The sequence below is a fragment of the Cicer arietinum genome, chromosome 6, assembly GCF_000331145.2.
Source record: "Cicer arietinum cultivar CDC Frontier isolate Library 1 chromosome 6, Cicar.CDCFrontier_v2.0, whole genome shotgun sequence".
Taxonomy (NCBI): Eukaryota; Viridiplantae; Streptophyta; class Magnoliopsida; order Fabales; family Fabaceae; genus Cicer; species Cicer arietinum.
In genome coordinates, this window is record NC_021165.2 from 26,894,822 (window position 1) to 26,902,790 (window position 7,969).

Here is a 7,969-nt window from a genome sequence, read left to right on the forward strand (position 1 = left end):
GCATCCTGCTAGTATACTCTTGAACCTCCTATAAGTGTCACGAAGAGATTCTCCTTCCTTTTGTTTGTAACTGGAAATCTCTTGCCTTTTTCTAACGAACACAGTTGGGGGGAAAGTATTGTTGCAAGAACTTATCTTCAAGGTCGTCCAATGTGGTGATGTCATTGGAGGGTAAAGAATTAAGACACTCCTTATCATCATCTTTTAATGACAATGGAAATAGTCACAACCTCTTGCCTTCTTCAGAGCAACCATCCACCTTCATTGTTTCACATAGTTCAAAGAAGTTTATGAGATATTTATTGATTGTAACTGGTTTGTTATTGATGGCCAACCGTGCACGGTTTGCATCTAGATTCCCATACTCGTCGATGGTACGTTCAGGTAGTGGTGGACCAATCATCTCAACAAATATGAAGAAATCCCCCAGATTCTCTTCTTCCACTACTAATTGTCTTTCCATATGTCTCCTTTTCTGGAACCGCCTTTCGATTTGCTTTTGCAGTTTTTTCGATTTCTAGATCATAGAGAAGTCCAGTTGAGGACTGACCTCGCATACAAGGTTAGACAAATTGTGAGTAATGAAAAGTTTTAAAATAAAGAAAAATAAATAAATAAAATAAAACAAAAATTTTATTGCAGAGGAAAAAATTCCAATTAAGTAAATAAATCATAATTCAATAGTGATATGGCAATCTCCGGCAATGGCACCAAACACTTGATAGCGTTTCAGCAAGTGTACTGAATCGTTGCAAGTAATAATTAAAATGGTATTACTGAGTGTCGAACTCAAGGATTGCATTTTACCATTGAATTATATTTGATTACTAAAAATGAACAAAAAGTTTCTGAATTGATTGAAATAGTATTTAAAACTAACAACAGTAATAAGATTGATACTTTATAATAAGAAAATGTCATAGATGAGTTTCACTTTGAATCAAACTTTGGTTTCTAATTTGATCCTAGTTACTAAATTATTTTATTGAATTATTACCGAATTCTCTTTATTATTCTTGCCCTAATGACTTGTGATAAAACCTTTAATTCTAAAGTAACCGCTAATTCCTTAGAGGATTTAAGATTAGAATTACACTTTACGGTACAAGAATTCTCTTTTTAAATTACTGTCTTTACAGCAAATTTAATTGGTTTCATGACCTGCATCTATCCCTATACTACAATATCATGAATTTCTCATCTCAGACATTTGTAAAGTCCATTTCCATTTCAAAATATGAATCGTAGAACATTTTAAAGTTGATCAAGCAATAACAAACGTTAAGAAAATAAATGAGAACAATAATTCAATAGAGTTCTTGAACATTTCATGTCATTCAAAAATTCTGGTGTGAACCAATCTCCCTGCACAACACAATTTTCATCAGAAAGGACAGTTGAGTCTGAACTAACGTATTCCTTTTCCTCTTCCGGAATTAATGATAAAATATAATCATTAACGATGTCTACATTATCATGAGTCAGAGCAAGTATTGTCTTCTCTTCATAGTATTTCAAATTGTTTATCTTCTGTAAAAGCAATGGATATGTCAATTCAAACAGAGATGATAGAGGATTTTGGGAATTTGTTACCAATAAGTCTTCAGGAATATTAATAATACTCTCTCCTAACTCATTTGAGTCATGTTTACTGTTTCCAATATCAAGCATCCAATTTGCAAAATCTTCAATGTCATTAGTATATGCATTGGGTTCTGCAGATGCTAAGCGCATGTTTCTTGATAATGTCAAAACCTTGCAGTATTTCCATAATTCAGATGAGTTTATTGAAGCTGCCACTATATCATGCCTACAACCTTTTCTAACAACAGGTAATATTTGTCTAAAATCACCTCCAAAAACAACTACCTTCACACCAAATGGTTTATGTAGGTTAGCCTCATCTACAGTCCTCATGATATCAATGAAAGTACGATCTACAGCTTCAGCACATAATTTATTTAGCATTGGAGCTTCATCCCATATAATAAGCTTAGAATGTATGATAAGATTAGCTCTATCAGTGCGTTGTTTGATGTCACATGTAGATGTTTCGGTTGTAACCAAAGGAATCTTTAATGCGAAATGAGTTGTTTTTCCTCTAGGTAATAATAAAGCTGCAATCCCACTGGAGGCAATATTTAAAACAATTGAACCTTGGGATCTCAGTGCAGCTGATAAAGTTCTCCAGATAAATGTTTTTCTTGTGCCTCCATATCCATATAAGAAGTAAAACCCTCCTGAATTAGTCATCACAGAAGTAATAATTTGGTCATACACTGACCTTTGTTCTGCGGTTAAGGATGACAATAATGAGATGTGGGTTGCAGCTAACTCATCTTTGTCATAGTTTAATTCATCAGCCAAAAACCTATTTTCAAATTGATTCATATTTGAATGGGTAGGGCATGGCATGGTCTTAAAACTTTTAAGAGATTTACCACTCATGAAAAGTAGTTGGTCCAACTCAACCAAACAAATATTTTTTAACTCATCGTCACTTATTTGAAGGCCTGAATCAAAGAGAATGATTTTAATCATATAGTTAGTGTTGTAAAATATTAATAATAATAACACAAAATTAATATATATAGTATTTAATATTTAATTGCATACCTGGGTTGTTTAACATTTTCCTTTTTTCGTATAAAATTCCATCACATAAAAGTTTCCATGTAGCTTCCCAAACAACAAAAGGATTTGTCATTGAATTCATGAACAATAATATAACAAATAATCTCCTCAATTGATGTCCAGAGGCCAACTGACTTGCTTCAGTAATAGCATACACAAATTCGTTGTCATCTTGCAGCAACCCAAGTGCAAAACACGCCCCCTTAAAGGTTATATGTGTTGTGCCATCCACTTTCTTAATATCATTGTAACTTGTGCACCATTTTTGTATTGTCAATAGGAGTCTCAAAAAATAAACATCCCCACCTCTTGGGGGAATATAAGTAAGTCTTCCAATTGAATTACCTTGCTTTTTGGGCTGCCATGTTCTGCTATTTTTTATATAAACAAACCTTGTAGGAAATTCAGCATAAGTCAATTCTCTTCCTTCAGGATACTTTTTGTTTGCCTCAAACCAAGCCAAAAACATTGTGTCAAGTTCTTCATTACGCGCCACAATAGATTGAATTGGATAATTTTCTGAATACATTACAACAGATTGCTCATTTTCAAGGTGAAATGAAAGCCTCACACGGGGTCACCTTTGATGGATGTCGTACTCAAAAGTTCTCCAAACAGCCTCACACGAGGCCAAATATCTGCACTCATAGTATTGTTTTATCTCATCAAGTACCTGGCCATTTTCTGTTCGGTTTGAAATCTCTATTGTGGCTCTATCTGGTCCTTTATTAACATACTTAAACAAATACTTTATTGAGTTTCCCTTGTTGCAATACTCAACATTGACATGTGCTTGACATTTCATCAACAAATGTGGATTGTATGGAACTACAAACCTATTGTCCAAACTGATTCCTTTTTTCAAAACAGACAAACCAGTATCTTGTCGCTTGTACTTTGGATAACCTTCATCGTCAACTATAGTTGAAGGTTGGTAATCCTTTGGGAAATACTTTGAGCACTTGCCATCTTTCATGCACGGAGATTTTGGATTGAAAGATCCACATGGACCATGTAGCATGAAACTTGAAACAACATTTGCAAGTTTTGGATATAAATTACAATCAGGTAATTCTGTTGAAATGAACTTGTCGATGTCATTACCTGTCTTTAATGAATTCGAACCTCCAAGCCATAACAAAATGTGTGTGTGTGCCAATCCCATCTTCTGAAACTCTATGGTATATGTCCCTATCAAAGAAATTTAAAATATATTAATTTGTAAAATTCATAAGTTCATAAATATATATTTGTATAAAAGTAATAAGAAAAGAAATACAAAAATAGTAAATATTACCTGCAACAATTTCGCCAAATATTTTTTCTTTTTTAAAATCATTCATCATGTGATCAAGTTTTGCTTTAAATACTCTACAAACGATATCTGGACGATCACTTGCTCTAAGGCCTCTAATAGAAACAAAGTTTTTTATTTCTTGCCAATTAGCATTGCACGTTATGGTGATAAACAAATTAGGATACCCAAACTTTTTTCAAATCGCCATTGCATCTTGACAGTTATTAAACATGTATCGTGGACCTCCAGTAAAAGATGCTGGCAATAATACACGTTTTCCAACTGCAAATGTATGGGTTTCTCCGCTATGAATTGCTTCTTGTAAACCACTTAATATGTCACATCTAATTGTCGATTGGTTCATTCGTATCAAGTATAACCTTTGCGACTCTATCATAGAGAAACAATCAACCACAAACTGTTGAAATAGCCTGCCAGCATTTACAATAATGCCATGTTCGAAATATCTCTCTTGTATGCAGAATGCAATAAAGTCTCTCAATGTAACGCGTATCCTCTTTCGTTTTCCTTCCTTCATAACATTCTCTCTAATAGGAAAGTTTTCTTGATATTGGTCCTCACCAAATGGAAACAACAACGGATACTGAAGAGGTAAGAACGAAGCATGAGTCTCTTTTATTTTCTCCAAGTAGTTGGATGTCTTTCTAACAATAATGTCTCGACCAAGATCAAGGTTGTCCAAATCACCAACTATTAAAGCAGAAACCTCATCACATGATGACATATTATGTGTTCTTGGATCCTTTGTTCTGTTTCAAAACAACCTTAGGCACACATTAGATGTGCTATTATGTTGTAGGTGGTCAAGGACTTTCCTAAAAGACTTAGCTAAGACATTGTGTTCATCCACCATTCTTGTGAAGTCTTCAACTAATGTTTTGTCTAGATCTTTGTGTTGTTCATTTGATATGGATAATATTAAAAAAAAAAAAAAAAGTGGTCACATAAACAAAACAAAAATATTCAAAACTATTGTATAAAATATACCAAATAAGATTTATACCTAAAATGATTAAATCTGTTAGATATCTCATTCACTGTGTCATAAATATATAATTGGGCAAATTTTGGAGTTGCTTCTTCCTCTGGAATTAGACTGCCAATTCTGTGGAAATTTTGTCCACTAAGAATAAATTGTGGTGGTCCTCCACCCCTACTCGAGTTTGATTGGATCTTTCCACCAATAGAGGTGAAACAAAACATACTATTATATGCTCGAATATTTTCTTTAAAATGTTTACTCCTTGGATCTTGTCCATGTATTAAGCTCATTAGCAACTCCGGAGGCCTTTTTAAGTATGGAATATGTACTAATCCTTTCATACAACAAAGTGAAAACTTAGGTACGTTGCTATTAACACTTTTCTCAGCTCGCTCCTCATACCACATTTGAGCACCACATTCAGAGCATGTATAAGAGGGATCTCCAAAGTCTACTATTTCTGTTGAATAAAACGAACTCAAATTTTAGGCAATAAAGTCAATTATGGTATTATTCATGAGTCTTTAATGGAAATAGGTTATTGAGGTGTGAATATGACCTTGTGTTTCAACAAGTGCAAACATTTCATAATGGAAAGTAGTCATTTGACCACTTGTACTTGTACTTGCTGAGTAAAAGAATAGAGATACAAATAGAAAATTAGGATTTGACTATCAAATTTTTTGAAAATGGAACCTATTGATTAGAAAAAGCAAATACATTTTTTGTTCACTTGTTGGAATAACGAACCATTTGGAAAAATAATTACGAATGAATGTATCGATTCAAGAACATGGTAAGGTGGAGATACAAGTTTCGTAACATGTATTTATTACATCTAACATAGGAGTTCATCTATCAATTGAGTAGCGCATATACAATATAAAATAAAGAAATATGTCATTTTAAATGCAATGAAACTTATAATTTGTAAATGCCAAAATGTAGAAGGTTAATAATTATCAAGAAAAAAATAAGAAAGCGTCCAATATGAAAATATAATATACTAACCAAAAACAGAAACATGTTTTATTGGTTGTGTTGTGTTGCTTCTCATTATGTTTTTCGTAGGAATTACAGAGGAAGCTAAAATACAAACATAGTTTAGTCATATATCATTTTGAGTTGATTTTAATAAATGAATGTGAATATATATAAATAAAATATTTTGAGTTGATTTTAATAATAACGGATTGCCGAACCTGCATCAACTGTATGGTCACAAGAGGTTGTAGTGAAATAAGTAGGATTCTTACGTTTGTTGTTGTTCAACGTGACTGATTGTATGTCAATTGAAGTTGTGGCAATGGAATTAATATGAGTTGTTCCATTTGTTGCTACAAAAAAAGATTATAAAATAGAAATCATTGAATATTGATATGAATGATTAAATTCAGTTAAGCATTGAAGATGAAATTATGTATGTCTATTTACCAATGGTTAACTCAGACAATGGAGTTCTTGCAACAAAATTTTGTCCAGTGGTTGAAACACCACGTCTACTTGTATGCATGTGTGGCGTACCATTTTCATCTAACAAAGATTAAGAAATTTTACGTTAATTTCATAAACTTGATAGTTAAAAATTTAAGTTGATATATACATCATTTTGTGTGTGGATATATACAGTCCATGCTTCAACATACTATTAATACCTAAGATATTAATGTTTTGTTTGGATGACTTGGCTCTCATCAATATTTTTCTCCTCAATCTTCTAGAAGCTGAGTTGTTTGCATCCATGGGTAAAAGCTGAGTAGAGTACACTATAGATTGAGTCTAATTTTGTGCCGGACAATTTAAAATCGCAGTTATTAGGACAAACCTTACTAATAAATGTTTAAAAAACAAAACAAAAACCGTCTAATCATGGATGTGCTAACGTAGTGTTTTAAAAACTCTTACTTTAAAAAAACAACTGTCAAATCTGGATTATATTTTTTTTTAATTCCTAAATAAATTTTATAGTTGCCTAAATAATTTTTTTGTTTGGATTACTTTCATTAGATTTAATCTAATTTTGTGGCAGTAACCATTTAGTAGAGAATTTAAAATCGGAATTATTAGGACAAATCTTACAAATAAACGTTTGAGTATAGGTATAAATATGCAAAAAATAATACAAATAAATTTTTTCATTAATAATTTGGAGCGGTGGTTGGTAAAGTAGTATTTGAAAAAACCCATTACTTTCAACAATAAAAAACTGTTGAATCGTGATGTAATGAATTTGATAACGTTGTTTGAAAAACCATTACTTGCAAACAAAAGAAACTGTCAAATCGTTTTCAAACAAAAGAAATTGTCAATCGTGAGGGATTGGATTGTATTTTTCTTTAATTCCTCGATAAATTATATATTTATCTAAATAATTCTTTTTTTTTTTTGGGATGACGTGGCTTTCATAGATATTTTTATTTTCAATCTTGAAGTTGAGTTGTTTGTTTACATACATGGGTAAAAGCTCGAGTTCCATATCGATTCAATCTAATTTTGTGGTATCAATTATTTAGTGGATAATTTAGAATCGGAGTTATTACGACAAACCTTACAAATATATGTTAGAGTACATACATATGCCCTACAATTTTTTTGGTAAAATTTAGAAACATACGCAATAAAAAATATATAACAAAATAGTGACACCTATCTTTTTTTCTTCAAACATCACAATTTGTATAATAAAATAATTTTTTAAATTATAGTTATTTAATCTTCATTCACAAGTTGAAGTGGTAGTTGCTAAAGCAGTATTTTAAAAACCATTACTTTTCAAAAACTATGTAATGGATTTGCTAGTATTTAAACAACCGATACGGTCAAATCGTGATAATGGACTGTATTTTTGTTTTAATTATTAAATAAATTTTATATTTGCCTACAAGCTATGTAAATTCAATCTAATGTTGTGACATAACGTTTTAATAGAGAATTTAGAATCGGAGTTATTATGACAAACCTTACACAGTAAGGTTGGAGTATAGACATACATATATCCAACACTTACAATTTTTTAAGGCAAAATTTAGAAACAT

At 31.7% G+C, this 7,969-nt stretch overlaps 1 pseudogene; it reads right to left on the reverse strand.

Annotated features, from left to right (window-relative positions):
- Positions 1-1,281: 1,281 nt before the first annotated feature.
- Positions 1,282-6,447, reverse strand: LOC101510409 (uncharacterized; annotated as a pseudogene).
- Positions 6,448-7,969: the final 1,522 nt, after the last annotated feature.